General features: G+C 41.2%; 1 pseudogene; it reads right to left on the bottom strand.

Annotated features, from left to right (window-relative positions):
* Positions 1-271: 271 nt before the first annotated feature.
* On the bottom strand, positions 272-3,954 carry LOC103600046 (annotated as a pseudogene).
* Between the last annotated feature and the right edge of the window lie 11,738 nt (positions 3,955-15,692).

A 15,692-nucleotide genomic window follows, 5' to 3' on the forward strand; every position in this document is an offset into this window, starting at 1 on the left:
AGGCTTGGCCCAGGTGGCGAGTGCTTCTGGAACAGCCAGGTGAAATTGGTGAGTGCTCCCTCAATGGGAAGGAGGAGCCAGCAGAGAAGAGTGCTGGTGGCCTCCTGGGCAGGGCCTGGAAGGGCTTCAATAGACCTGCGTCTGCTGTTGGAAGCTCCTGGAGTGACCAGAGCACGGCAGGGAGATGACATCTCAGGCACGATCACTGAAAGCTTCTGTGCAGCTTCACTCACTTCCCTGTTACCCACAGGGTCCCTGGGCATGTGTGGGGTCATCCATCTGCAAGAGCCCTGGCCCTGAGACCTGTAATTTGGGTCTGGGATAAACAGTCATGGCTTCTGCTGGCCAGCGGGGTAGCAGGCACCAGCCACAAGGTGTCTGTGGTGTCCTCGTCAAGGCCACTGTTGTGGTCACAGAGCAGCCAGGGGGCTCCTCTGTGCCCCAAGAGTCCTGACTCTCCAGCTGTCCCTCCTCCAACCCCCTGCGACTGGGCTTCTCTTCTTAGTGGGCTTTGGGAATGCTCCTGATCTGCATTGACATCAATGACTGAAAACAAAGGACTTGGGGCCAATTCCTAGAACTTTTCTTTCTTCTGGGGATCATCAGAAACTGGCTTTATTTTGGTTTGTTCTAGCTCCAGCTCTTCATCTGAATCCAATAAAAGGATAACTTCATCTTCTTTGTTCACACTGGATGAAGAATTCTGAGCTCTAAAACTCAAATGGTCAGGATTTGGTTGGGTTAGGTCAATGGATGGAGATTTTTCTGGGGAAATCGAGAACCCCTCGTTTTTGCATTCTCACATGGAACGACATTCTTTGCCTTTCTGGCAGCCTGGTTCTTTAGATAATGCGAGAACACTGCTGTCCCTCCCCTGCTTTGATGGTATAACTAGAGACAGTAAGTTTGGGGAGCCCACGTTGGAAACTCTGCTGTGCAAGTGGGGTGTTAACTGGGGAAAATCCATTGAGTGATGGGAGTGAAGATGTGACTGGCCAGGGACCCTGCCATGGGGCGGCTGTGACAGGAAGCAGCATGGCTGTGGCGGGAGTGCCTGCCAGGGAGCTGCAGTATGGAAAATCTCCACCCCTTCCCCTACTAGTGCCACTTCATTCCTCGTGATCACTCATTATTTGGGAGTGTTCAGAGAATTGTCCTTGAGTTGATGGAAAGAGCTGTTCATAATCATGGACATCCACCCAGGGCAAACAGGAGCCTCCTTTTCCCCATGCCCGGCAGCCCCTGGAAGGGCTGGTGGAGCTGGAACCACCATGTGTCTCCTTTGGCACCTCTTGCTTAGGGCTCTCTGTCTCCCTCTGCCCTCTGAGCACTGGCCCCAGAGCAGCAGAATTTCCCAGGTGGCTGGAGCCTCCTCTCTTCCTGGCCCCAGTGACTCCATTTGCTCTGCAGTTTCCAGCTGTTTTCCACACTGGACACTTGCTAGCACATGCCCAGACACCAGACTGTCCTCCCTGAGCGGGTCAGTGTCCTCATCAGTGTCTGATGCTCTGTCCCCCTGGAGCAGCTTCTGCTGAGTAGCTGCAGATTCATAAATTTCTTCTATTTCTGCTTCACTCACCTTTTCTCTGTTTTCTTTGTGGCCCTCATTTCAACACAGTCTCTGCTTCCTCCTCTTCATCTACCCACATTGACCTCAAAAGTGCTTGGAAATTCTCGTTCTGCTTTCACAATTCTTGTCCTTCTCTTGTCATTTGTCCTCTAAATCCAGCACGAAGGGCTCTTGATTACACAGGTGAACAGGTTTGCTCACACCAAACCTGAGAACCAGGGAGCTCAGGTAAGGGGCCGGGTGGGGAGAAAGGCAGGTGTCTGCAGTGTAGAGGTAGCATGGGAACATGCAGGTGGCCTCGCACTCCCATCACTCAGCTGGTCGCACTGGGTCAGGTCCCCATCCTCCGCAGCAGAGAAGCTTTCCTTGTTTACATACTGACTGAGGGGTGGATGTCAGGCATACTGCACAAACTTGTGGGCATACAGCACCTCCCCACTATCCATCTGGAACTACATGTAGCTCAGGTGTGAATTATTGACCATGGCGCTGAAGTCTGCAACCAGCAACCCAAGGGAGACTGAGGTGTGGCCACTCCTCTCGAGGTGCTTCTCCTCAGATGGCAGGACAAACCCGGTCAGTGGAAGGCTGCTGGGCACCAAATGCAACCCCACACCCCCTCCAGAGCTAGCCAGGCCCTCACTGCTGGGCCATGGGCTGGCGCTCAGCTCCTCCCCTGCTAGGTCCACCAGGTCCTGCAGGGCCTGGCGCTCCCTCTGGCTGGCTGATGGCGACGGGTCCCTGGGGCCACAACTGTCAGTGGAGGTGCTGCAGAGAGCAGGTGGCCCTCGCTCGCCTGGCTCTGGCTGTTCGAGCAGCACCAATGGTGGAGCAGGCTCCTGCATGAGACCCTGGACAGGCCCCTGGGGCACAATGGGAGTCATGGCCCAGTCTCCCATCAGGGTGCTGTTCTCCCACAATAAGGGCCAACTTCCTTCGGTGGGTTGCAGGCACCCACCTGCCTTTTCCAACTCTTCCTACAAAATCCTGCTGGCAGGAAGTGGTGGCTGCTGGACAACTCCACTTACTCTGAAAGGGGCAGGGTCACACAATCCTCTATCTGTCTACCTGTGGTCTTGGAGTCCCAGACTAACAGCTGTGGGGGATGGGGGGATCGGGGGCTTCTTCCTCCAGCATTTCTTCTCTGCTCTGAGTCTCCTCCTCTCAGAAAAAGCCCTTTCCAGTCTGAGTGCCAGCATAGCTGGACTCTGCTCCATCTCAGATCTGGACAGAGCCATGGTCACCAGTAGGTCCTTGGACGGCACCTCCGGTTGGGCCACCTTCTGCCTCTTCTGTGGTCCCTTCGTGTTGGTGGCACTGTTTCGGACCTCCAGTGTGATTGCTGAAGCTGGACACTGTTGGGCTGCCGCCTGCCTCGGGATGAGCTGTCTGCTGCTCCACAGCCTGCAGCAGGAGCTGGGGGCCAACCTCCATTTTTGCTGCACACTGTTTCAAGTGACTGATTCTGCTCTTTAAGATGAGAAACAGTTTGCCACAAATCGAGCACTTAGGGATCTGAGGCGTGGAAGGACTTAGCACCTTTTCAACCTCATCCTAGCACCTGCTCAGGTGCTGCTCCCTTCTGTCAAGTTCATAGCCGAGAGGTTCTTTTGACAGATCTGGCAGAAGAACAACCCCTTCTCTTCCCGGCTATCCTCACATGTGGATGCTCTACCCATACAAACTACTGTTGCAGGGCCAAGGTCACCACAGTGTAGCTCTCTGTGGAAGGGAACTCGGGCCCTTTCCCATTCCCCCTCATCATCTCCTCTTGAGGAACCTTTGGGACATTTTCTTCCAGTGTGGCCTTGAGGGGGCACTCTTCTGAAGCATGTTTCAAACACTCAGGGTCTGCTCTCTTGAACTGCTGCATTCACTGTAGGACCAGCTCCGCCTTGGGGATTTGGAGGGACTTGGCACTGCTGTCCTCACACAGGAAGGAGGGAGCTGGGAGTCACTGTTAGGAGCACTCTCTGTCTGGATGCTCTGTGCTCTTTCCCAGAGCACAGGCTGATACGGAGCAGGAGCAAGACACCTGCCTCTCCATTCACAGTGAGAGCTGGTTCACTTTCTTGACTTGGTTGCTCCTTGCTTTTTAGTCCTAGGGGCCTGGATGCCAGATCGAGGTTTCTTCTCTGCAGGGCCTTGAAGGATTTCATTCTGGATAGCAGTTTGTTTAGTCCTTTTTAATTTGCTTCTTGTACGAGTGATGTTTGAGGCCTTTTGTGTACTCCTTTCTTCTGACACTTTCTTGCTTCCATTTTTTTCTCACCCTTTGGAAAAAGCTGGCACAGAGTTCTTTAAAATCATCATCTGACTCATCTGACCAGTTTTAAGGCTTTCAGGCTGGTCTTCGGAGGAGTAAGGGTCGATCTAGGGGGCATGTACACAGATGAGAAAGTGAACCCGAGTGTAAGCCTGGCTGAGTCTCATTCCCACTTACAGATCCCTGTACTTCTCACTGAGATACTTGGAAAGCTGGCACAATTGAAAAAAAAAAAAAAAGCACTGTTTTTCTCTCCATAATTATTCTGTCATCAAACTGGTCCTGTGGTTAAAAACACGTTTAGAGCTTCCCTCTGTTAAAGTTCAGAGTACATATGAACTTGGTGCTCAGAAGATTCTCCAAGATCTCCGTGGTAATAAAGGACACTTGGTTCATTTAGTTTCACATCTCCAGCACTGCCGTGGCACCTTCTAAACAGAGACCCATATGCCTGCACGTGCACTGCCTGGCACCCCTTGAATAATTACCTATGTTTTCTTTTAGTAGTTTTATAGTTTCGGATCTTATATGCAAGTCTTTAATGCATTTTGAGTTGATTTTAGCATATGGCCAGAGGTACGGGTCTAGTTTCATTCTTCTATATATAGATTCTTTTTCTGTGGCTATCAAGATATCATAAGGTTTTGTTGATTTTGTTGATGTGGTTTATCACATTTATTGACTCGGGTATGTTGAACCATCCTTGCATCCCTGGGATGAATCCCACTTGATCTTGATGTATAATTTTTTTGATGTATTGCTGTATTTAATTTGCTAATAATTGAGGATTTTGGTGTCTATGTTCATCAGAGATGTTAGCCTGCAGTTTTCTTTTTTTGTTGTATTTTTTTGTCTGATTTTGGTATCAAGGCGATGCTGGCCTCAAAGAATAAATTTGAGAGACCTCTGTTTCTACTTTTTTGAATAGTTTGAAGAGAATTAGTATTAATTCCTCTTTAAAGGTTTAGTAGAATTCATCAGTAAAGCCATCTGGTCCTGGGCTTTTCTTTGTTTGGAGACTGCTGATTACGGCTTCAATCTCATTGCTTGTTATTGGTCTGTTCAGAATTTCTATTTTTTTGTATGTGTCCAAGAATTTATGTATTTCCTGCAGGCTTTCAAATTTGTTGTTATGTATTTGTTTATAATAGTCTCTAATGATTCTTTGTATTTCTGTGGTATTGGTTGTAATGTCCCCTTTTTCATTTCTGATTTCTGTTATTTAGATCTTCTCTTTTCTTTTTTTCATTAGCTAGCTAATGGTTTGTCTATTTTATCTATCTTTTCAAAAATCAACTTTTGGTTTCACTGATATTTTGTATCATTTTGGGGGTTTCCATTTCATTTAGTTCTGCTCTGATCTTAATTATTTCTTTCCATCTACTAACTTTGGGATTGGATTGTTCTTGTTTTTCTAGATCTTTGAGGCATAGCATTAGGTTGTTTATCTGAAATCTTTGTGTTCTTCTGATGTGAGTGTTTATTGCAATAAACTTCCCTCTTAGTACTGCTTTTACAGTATCTCACAGGTTTTGGTATTATGTGTCTTTCTTTTCACTAGTTTCAAGAAATTTTTTGATTTCCTGTTTTATTTCTTCTTGAATGCATAGGTCATTCAGGAAGATGTTGTTTAATTTCCATGTATTTGTATAGTTTCCAGAGTTTTGCTTGTTATTGATTTCTAGTTTTAATCTTGTGGTCTAAAAAGACACTTGAAATTAACTCAATTTTAAAAAATTTGTTGATACTTGGTTTGCGACCTAACATGTGGTCTGTCCTGGAGAATGTACCATGTGCTGATGAGAAGAATGTATGTTGTGTAGTTGTTGGATGAAATGTTCTGTAGATATATGACAGGTCCATTTGGTCTAAAGTACAGTTTAAATCCTGTGTTTCTCTGTTGATTTGTTGCCTAGATGACCTATCCAGTGCTGAGAGAGGGGACTTAAGGTCCCCTACTATTATCATATTGGGGTCTATATCTTTCTTTAGGCCTCCCATTATTCGCTTTATATATCTGGGTGCTCTAGTGTTGGGCGCATATATATTTATGAATGTTATGTCTTCTTGCTACATAGATCTCTTTATCATTATACAGTGGCTGCCTTTGTCTCTTTTTTATGGTTTCTGTTTTAAAGTCTATTTTATCTGGTGTAAGGATAGCTACTCCTGCTCATTTTTGGTTTCCACTTGCATGGTATATCTTTTTCCATCCCTTCACTATCAGTCTGTGTGTGTCTTTACAGGTGAGGAGAGTCTCTTGAAAATAGCAGATAGTTGTATCTAGCTTTTTAATCCAATCAGTCAGTGTCTTTTGAGTGGGAGTTTAATCTGTTTAAATTTAGAGTTGTTATTGAACAGTATTGCTTACTCCTGGCATTTTATTGATTTCATTTGGATGTTTTAAATATCTTTTGTTCCTTTCTTCCTCTTTTATTGTTTGTCTTTGATGTTTGTTGGTTTTTTGAGGTGGTAAGATTAAGTTTCTTTCTATTTCTTACTTGTATTTTGTTCTGCCAGTGGGTTTTGTTCTTTCTTGTGCATTTGTGGTAGCCATTATCATTTTTCAGATTTCTAATGCAGGATTTGCTTGAGAATTTCTTGCAGGGCTGGTCATGTGGTGGTGAACTCCAGCAGTTTTTGCTTGTCTGGGAAATACAATATTTTTTCCTCATTTCTGAAGGATGGCCTTGCTGGGTTTAGTATTCTGGACTGGCAGATTTTTTCTTATAATATTTTGAATGTATCATCCCGTTTTCTTCTGACTTGTAGAGTTTCTGTTAAGAAGTCAGCTGTTAATCAGATAGAGGCTCCCTTATAGGTGACTTGATACTTTTCTCTTGCTGTTTTTAGGATTCTCTCTTTGTCTTTCAGCTTTGCCAGTTTGACTATAATGTGTTTCAGAGAGGATCTTTTTGGATTGAATCTCTTTGGGGATCTTTGAGCCTCCTGGATGTGAAGGTCCATGTCTCTCCCTATACCTGGGAAGTTTTGTGTTATTACTCATTGAATAGGTTTTCAATACCTTTTTCTTTCTCCTCCCCTTCTGGAACTCCCATGACTTGAATGTTTGTGTGCTTAAGGTTGTCTGTTAGCTCTCTTAGATTTTCTTGGTTTTTTAAAAATTCTTTTTCCTTTTTTGTCCACTTGGTTATTTTTAAAAGACTGTCAAGATAGAAATTCTTCTGCTTGCTCTAGCCTGTTGCGTAAGCTTTCAGTTGTATTTTTTATTTTCTTGAATGAATCTTTCAGTTTCATGAGTTCTGATACTTATTTTTTAAGGTATTCATCTCTTTATACATTTCCTCCCTCATAACTTTTTTTTTATTCACATTTCATTATGTTATCTAACTGGGTCTTCTTATATCTCATTAAGCTTCCTTAAGATTATTGCTCAGAATTCCTTTAAAGTCATTTCAAGGGTTTTCTGTTCTATAGGGTCTGGTATTTGAGAATTACTGTATTATTTTGGTGGTGTCATGCTTTCTTGGTTTTTCATATTTCTAGTATCTCTGTGTTAATGTCTGGTCATCTGGTAGAGAAGTTGCTTCTTCTACTACTCTAGAGTGGGATTTGAGGAAAGATACTTCCTCTTCTTTTCCCAGTCCTGCTGGTAACTCTCCTGTGTCAAGGCAGTCGAGTGCACAGCAGGCTACTTGCCTGGTGGCTGTGGCTCTTACTGTGGCTGTGAGCTGCCCTTGAGCAGCAGTGGCTGTGGTTGTATCTCTGATGGACCACCCATGCAGAAGTGGTGCTTTTTGCATGCTCCTGCCTTCTGCCAGGTTGTGGGGGGGAGCTGCCTATGGCTCCTGCCTAGGACCCTGTGCTTGCTCCTGCCTTCTGCCAGGTGGTGGGGACTGCCCACAGCTCCTGCCTAGGACACCATGCATGCTCCTGCTGTCTTCCAGGCCAAAGTACTCCATTTTAAATTGTCTCATACCAACATCTTATGAACCTATTTTTCATAGTTTCTAGAAACATGTATTTTCTCATAGAACAAATTTTATCCTTACTAACAAGCTCAAATATAGCTTTTAAAAATACTATATAAAAATAAGATGCTCATGTACATAAACTTTAACCTTATGCTCAATAATTAATGTTTTAGTATTTTAACTTATTTGAAATGAACTGGACATTTAATGAGTATCTATTACTTAATTTCACGTTAAAGTTTTAAGTTGTCAAAAAACTTTTTAAAAATTTATATTTTATTCATTCTAAGAAGACTTTTTAAAACTACGAACAGTTCATTTATGAACATTTATGCCTAATTTACTTAATTTTTTGCAACATGCTTGAATTGTTTATGAAAATTTTATGAAACAGTGAACAAAACAAACCATCATTTCAAGTTATTTTTCTGTTAACCATTCTTATAGCATGTTAGGCAGTCACCACCTGAACAGGAATTTAACCTCAGTTAAATACATGGATGTTTTGTTGATCAGAAGACGCAGCTGTTTTCATTAACCCAACAATATTAAGCTGGGTATTATTTACCTAAAATTTACCTAAGTCATGTGAACAAAAAGGCATATGAGTTAGGTTCTCCCTTCTAATAAAATAAAATAAAACATTTGATCAAAGTGCTTACTCTTTCTTTAAATCAATTGATTAGAGCTCTTTTGTATATTTTGGTAGAGAAATATCACATACACTTAACACATACAGACACATAGACATATGGACTCACAGACAGAAGCTAATCTTATAGCTTTCATTAAGATTCTTCATTTGGGGCCGGCCCGGTGGCGCAATGGAGAGTGCGCCGCTTGGGAGCGTGGCGGCGCTCCCGTCGAGGGTTCGGATCCCATGTGGAGACCGGTTCCCGCTCACTGGCTGAGCGCGGTGTGGGCGCAACACCGAGGGTTGCGATCCCGTTGCCGGTCAGTAAAAAAGACAAAAAGGAAAAAAAAAAAAAGATTCTTCAGTTGTCAATTTTTAAATAGTTTCTCTTCCCCTTAGATTATAAATCCTTTAATTCCCCATTCCATCGCCCTAAACAATAGTTAGCTGGGCACCCCAAAATTTTGCACTTCCAAAGGGATAAATCCCAAATGTAACAAGATAGATAATTTGCCCAAACAAAGAAAGGCCCATTTAAGACAATTTACAGAAAAAACAACTTAAACAAAGGTAACCATTTCTTATATAAACTTCAGTCAATGTCTTCCCCACTGCAAAAGTTTCTAGTGGTATAGGTGTAGAGAGGGAGGTTCCTTTATAAATAATGATTTCCTTTATCAATGTGAATTTCTTTTACAAAGAGTTTCAAAATAGCCAACTAGATGTCCCAGATTATAAAGTAAACTGTTTTGAAAGTTCCTCGGAGGAGTTATCTCTAGGGTTAGAAAAATCCTTCACTAAACTTAGTTCAGTTTTAGGCCAAGGGATAAAAAGCAAAACTTACCAGTTCCATTTGTAGGCATTTGTATTTTATTTTGTTTATTTTTTTAAATACAATTTTATTTATATTTATTTTTGCGGGGTACAGTGTGTTATTTCAATACATGCATATCTTGCACCATGATTCACTTAGGATAGATAGCATAGTTTTATCCCCATTAGTTCAACCCTTATTTATTTTAAAAGGGGCTATAATTTCAGTGGGATGGGGCCATTGGTTCTGCAACCTCAGAACAAAGGAAAGAAAATTCAGACAAATCAGGAGAAGGAGCAGACAAGGAAGGAGTTAAAGGAGCCAGTGAAAAGGACAGGGAACATAAGGAAACAGAGTCAGATTTACTTGCTTCCTTTTCTAGCAACTTGAATCTTTTCTCAGAGGCAACAATAGTGATTTCCCTTTTTGGTAGCTTCCATTCACCACTTAAAATAGTGTTCTCATTGATTTGGGGAAACACAAAACCCCTTCTTTTCCAATTGGGTTCTTAGATACATAAGCTTAGGCACATCAAAGGATGCCCAATGTGGCCGTTGCTGGGGGTGATCATCCTTTGTTAACTGTGCCCAAAGAGAAAGATATATACAAGAATCCAGGCCATATGTACAAAACATAAAGCCTGCAGGAGTGCCAGAGAGAGGGAGCCAGATCAAGAAGAAAGCTTAGAAGATAGGGTACCCATGTCTGTATGGAGGAGTCCCTTCCTTTATTAACCTACATAGAGGAATCCCTTCCCTTATTTATTAATAAAACTTGAATAGATCTTTATGAGAAATTTCTCCCTTAATCCTGCAGACCTCTGCCGATATGGAAGGTTGGAATTGGGGTTGCGAGAGGACCTTACCCCATCACCTCTAGAAGGTTGAGAGCCCACCGAGGTGACAAAAAGCCCTTGAATGCATGCCATGGAGAGATCTGAGATGATGCAGAGGCCATAGGTGGTCACTTTGCACCCCATCCTCATTGTCAAAATTGCCTAAGCAAACACTTCAGTCTGTAAGGGAATTTAAATGAGGCTTTTACTTAGGTTTGCAAACTAGGGAAACTGCCTCTCAGCGCGATAAGTCTGCCCAACAATCAGAGAAAGCAAGGAGGTTTTATAGTGTAAGTTCAGGAAAGTCTAAGCAGTAAACAAATTCCAAACATTGTATAAAGACGGAACAAATAACTACGACATATTAAATAATGATTTCTCAGGCCTTTTACAATATTTATGGCTACTCTCACCTAGACTACTCAACTCATGAGTAATCCTCCTTTGTTTAAAATACAACAGGTTAACAACCATCTCATTTTCCAAGGATTTCTCTAAAGAGTGTCATCTACATTTATCTAAGTAATAGGTATCTTGGTGATAACAAATTCCCTGTAAAGAGTTTGTTTGTCAAGCAATGAATTCTAATGGAAGGTCAGCTAGAAGAGAAAAAGTCAATTAAGTTTAAAAAAAAAAATGGACTCACTGTGATTCTTTTTTCTTTTATTCTCCTTTCCTGGCTTCTTTTCTTCTTCAACAGGTTCAACTGTAGTCAATTTTTTTTTTTTTTTTTAGTTTTGGTAAAATGTATATAACATAAAATTTGCCATTCTAATCATTTTAAGTATAAATTCAGTGGAATTAATCATACTCGTATCTACAATGTTATATAACATCACCACTATTTCCTAAATTGTTTATCACCTCAAACAGAAACTCTGTACTCATTAAGCAATAATTCCCTATCCACCCTCCCCAGCCCCTTGAAACTTCTAATCTAATTTCCATCTTTATGAATTTGCCTATCCTAGATATATTATATAAATGGAATTATACAATATTTTCTTTTGTATCTAGTTTATTTCACTTGGCACAATGTTCTCAAGGTCCATTCATTTTGTAGCAGGAATCAGAACTTTATTCCTTTTCTTGGCTGAATAATATTCTGAAACACATTTTGTTTATTAATTCATCTGTTGATGGACACATCGGTTGTTTATACCTTTGGCTATTGTGAATAATGTTGCCATGGATATTTGCATACAAATATTTATTTGAGTTCCTCTTTTGAATTCTTTTGGGCATATACCTAGGAGTGAAATTAATTCATCATCTTTTTGTAAGAATGTGGGTCTTTTCAGGTCTGCACTTAGCCATGAGATCTTCATATTTCTGTGACTGCCAAGCCCTTCTTCCTCCCTCCATTTCTCTTTTTTTCCCTACTTTTCCTTAGAATGGACCATTTTTTTAATCCACATGCCTCAAGAGATTTTTCCTATGCATTACTAAATTTATGATGATATAGAAAGTAAATATTTTATAGCTTTTAAACACTGCTTTCCTGTAAGTATTGTTTTAAAAATCATTGTATTCACTCAATGACTTGACTTTGCACACTTTCTAGGCTAATAGGTGTAGATTTATCTCATTCAAAACTGCTGCATAGTATTCCATAGCATGGATAGGCATGGTTTATTTGGACTTTCCCCTATTGATAGACAATTAGGTTGTATTTATGATTGCAGCAGTGTTGTAATAAACATTCCTTAGTGTGTGCCTTCTCAGACTCATTAGCTAAGGCTCCTTGGATTGGTACCGAGCAACAGAGTTGCTGAGACACATAACAACCATGTTTTAAATTTTAAAAATTACTGCCACTTGGTCCTCCATAGAGTCTATAAGAGAACTCTTTCACTCTCATCCTCACTGACATTGATGTTACATGTGGCAGAGGCAGCCAGCTGCAGTGGATTGAATGCTCCCCCTCTGAAAGTCATTGAAACTTAATCCCCACTGTAACTGTTGAGGGTGGGAAATCCTCTCATGGTGATTGAAAAGTGGGGCCTTGAAGAGGTGATTAGATTGTAAGGACCAGACCCCAGTAAATGGAATAAGAAGTTGATGGTTTAATGGTGGTCATGGGCATGGTTCTGAGGCCCTTAGAAGGAGAGCACGTAAGGAGCTCTCTGCTTCCACCCTCCTGCCACGTGAGACCCTTGTGTCACTGTCACCACCAACAAGGCCTTCACCAAATGTGTTCCCTGGACTTTGAACATCCTGGCTCCTGAAACTGTAAGCAATAAGTTTCGTTTTCTTACTAATTACCCAGTTCCAGGTATTTTGTTATAAGCAATGGAAGCAGACTGACATATCAACTGTCCACTGCAGAGCCCTGCTCTTGTTCTGTAGTCTAGAGTTGTTGCTAAGAGGCAGCCTCCCAGTCAAGGACTGCATTTCCCAGCCTCTCTTGCCTTTGCCTTTAGGTGAGCCATGTCACTGTGGGCTCAAAGAAAATTGGGCAGAAGTAATGAGCTGGCCTATGTAAACTTCTGGCACAATTCTTCTTCAGAAGAGAGGCAGAGAATCTACTGGGGGCTCCCAGGCCCATAGCTAGCAACAGAGACACAAGAGGAAATCAGCTCGAGCCAATGAGTGTCATTGTGGAACCAAGCACCCCTCCCTGTTGCTGTTGATTTGTCTTTTGTTGAAGATAAAATTAAGTCTATTTTGTTGAGTTAGTGAGATTTTGAAATCTGTCTGTTAACAGCAGCTATTATTACCTTACTAGCATATTACCTCACGGTAGTGCTTTTGCCAATCTAATGGGTAAAAATTATCTTGTTTTAATTTGCATGTCTCTGGATGCTAGTAAAATTGGGCATGTTTTCATATACTTATTTGTCACAGCACTTTATATATATAACCTCTTTTAATCTATAATAGTCTAGTAAATTTGTTGTTGTAACCATTTAAAGATAAATAATTTTTTATTTATTGAGTCCTGAGTCCCATTGCCAGTAAGTGATGAAGACAGACTCTAAACTCAGGTCTGTCTGGTTCCAAAGCCATTTGGGGTGGGAGATGGTCAGGGTTTGGGGAAAGGTGAACATTAGTTCACCTCTAGAGGGCATTAGTTTTCAGATTTTTATTTTTAGTTATGAAATCCTGTCTTTGAAGGAAGTTTTCTATGGTGGCCTAATAACACCGATGATGATAGTGATGACGATGGTGGTGATGATGGTGATGAAGAAGAAGAAAATGATGGTAAACATCAGAGCCAAGGTCCTAGGCTGGAGGAAGACCAGTTCTTTCCATAGAGTGAATCTTTATTATTTTCTTGTGTTCATTCATTTATTCATTCTTTCAAAAAATATTTATTGAACATCTCCAATGTTTTAGGTACTGTTTTAGACACTTGGGAAATAACAGTGAACAAGACTAAATTTCTACCCCAATGAAGGGTTGCTACATCTCACAACTCCAGGGTGTACCATTAACTTTATGCTATATATGAATCATACCTCCTGGAGCTGTGTGACGTGGTAGTGCTGGCCCATAGACCTTACCCTCTAGAGGAGATGATGAATAATAAATGGGTAGACAAATAACCATAGAATATCATATCAGGTGCTATATTAGTGCCATAACAAAAATAGAGCAAAGTGATGGATGTGGAGCGAGGGTCTTCCTGTTTATTGGGACTATAAAAACGCCAGTGAAAGGTAAAAGCTTAAAGGACTACACAGACTGGGGAATGGTCAAGGTTCTGAGAGGGTCTGGCATTGCTTGCTGGACACAGGCTCCTCTGGGCTCCAAAGCATTGCTTGTAACTCGAACAATAGTTTCTAAATTTAGCTCCAATTAGAATCACCTGGAGAATTTTGAAAATTACTGATTCCTGGGTATCATCCCAGGGATTCAGATTTAATTGATCTGGAATGTCACCTGGGCATCTGGAGTTCTTAAAAATTCCCTCTCTCATGTTCTGAAAGATCTTGGAATTAGAGAAAAGGAGCTGGGTTTAGGTTTTATGTTCATCTTTGATGTGGTAAGTTCTCTTGGGCTTTCCCTTTTCTCACCTGCAAACGTGAGCAGAATCACAGGACCATTTGCAGACAGGTTGATTTAGCACTGCTCTAGTAAGTTTGCAGGAACTAGCAGAAAAAGAAATCAAGAAATCAAGCCCATTTATAATAGCTACCAAAAGAATAAAATACCTACGAATAAATTTAAATTTAGCCAAGGAGGTGAAAGATCTCTACAATGAAAACTGCAAAATACTGCTGAAAGAAATTAAAGAGGACACAAAAAGAAGGAAAGACATCCATGTTCCAGGACTGGAAGAATTAATGTTTTGAAAATCGATCTACAGATTCAAAGCAATCCCCATCAAAATACCAATGACATTCTTCACAGAAATAGAAAAACAATCCTAACATTCATATGGAACAAGAAAAACCCCAAATAGCCAAAGCAATCCTAATACATAACCAAATATAGGCAGAGGCATTACACTACCTGACTTCAAATCATACTACAAAGCTATAGTAACCAAAACAGCATGATATTGGCATAAACACAGACACTCAGACCAATGGAACAGACAAGAGAACCCAGATATCAATCCACGTACTTACAGCCAAGTGATCTTAGACAAAGGCACCAAGAATGTACATTGGAGAAAGGCACCTCTTCAGTAAATGGTGCTGGGAAAACTGGATATCCATGTGTAGAAGAATGAAATTAGACCTGTACATCTTGCCATATATCAAAATCAACTCAAAACAGATTAAAGACAAATACAAGACCTGAAACTATAAAACTTCTAGAAGAAAACATAGGGGAAACACTTCAGGATGTAGGACTGGGCAAAGACTACATGAATAAGACCTCAAAATCACAAGCAACAACAACAAAAATAAACAAATGGGATTATATAAAACCAAAAGTCTTCTGTACAGCAAAGGAAACAATTAACAGACTGAAAGGATAACCTACAGAATAGGAGAAAATATTTGCAAACTATGCATCTGTCAAGGGATTAATATCCTGAATGTACAAGGAACTCAAACAACTTAACAGTAAAAATAATAACAATAATTTGATTGAAAAATGGGCAAAGGAGCTGAATAGACATTTCTCAAAAGAAGACATACATATGGCCAACAAGTATATGAAAAAATGCTCAGCATCACTAATTGTTGGGAAAATGCAAATCAAAACCACATAGAGATATCAACTTGACCCAGTTAGACTGGCAATTATCAAAAAGAGAACAACAAATGCTGGTGAGGATGCAGAGAAAGGAAACCCTCCTACACTGTTGGTGGGACTGTAAATTAGCACAGCCATTATGGAAAACAGTATGGAGGTTTCTGAAACAACTACAGATAGAACTACCATGTGATCCAGCAATCCCATTTCTGGGTATATACCCAAAAGAGTCGAAATCATCATGTAGAAGGGATACCTACACTCCCATGTTTATTGCAGCTCTGTTTACAATAGCCAATATAGGGAAACAATCTAAATGTCCATTGACAGATGACTGGATAAGGAAAATGTGGTATATATACACAATTGAATACTACTAAGCCATAAAAAATAGTGAAATTCTGCCATTCACAGCAGCATGGATGAGCTTGGAGAAAACTATGTTGAGTGAAACAAGCCAGGCATGGGAAGAGAAATACCACAG

Source organism: Galeopterus variegatus, unplaced genomic scaffold, assembly GCF_000696425.1.
Source record: "Galeopterus variegatus unplaced genomic scaffold, G_variegatus-3.0.2 Scaffold3199, whole genome shotgun sequence".
Lineage (NCBI taxonomy): Eukaryota > Metazoa > Chordata > Mammalia > Dermoptera > Cynocephalidae > Galeopterus > Galeopterus variegatus.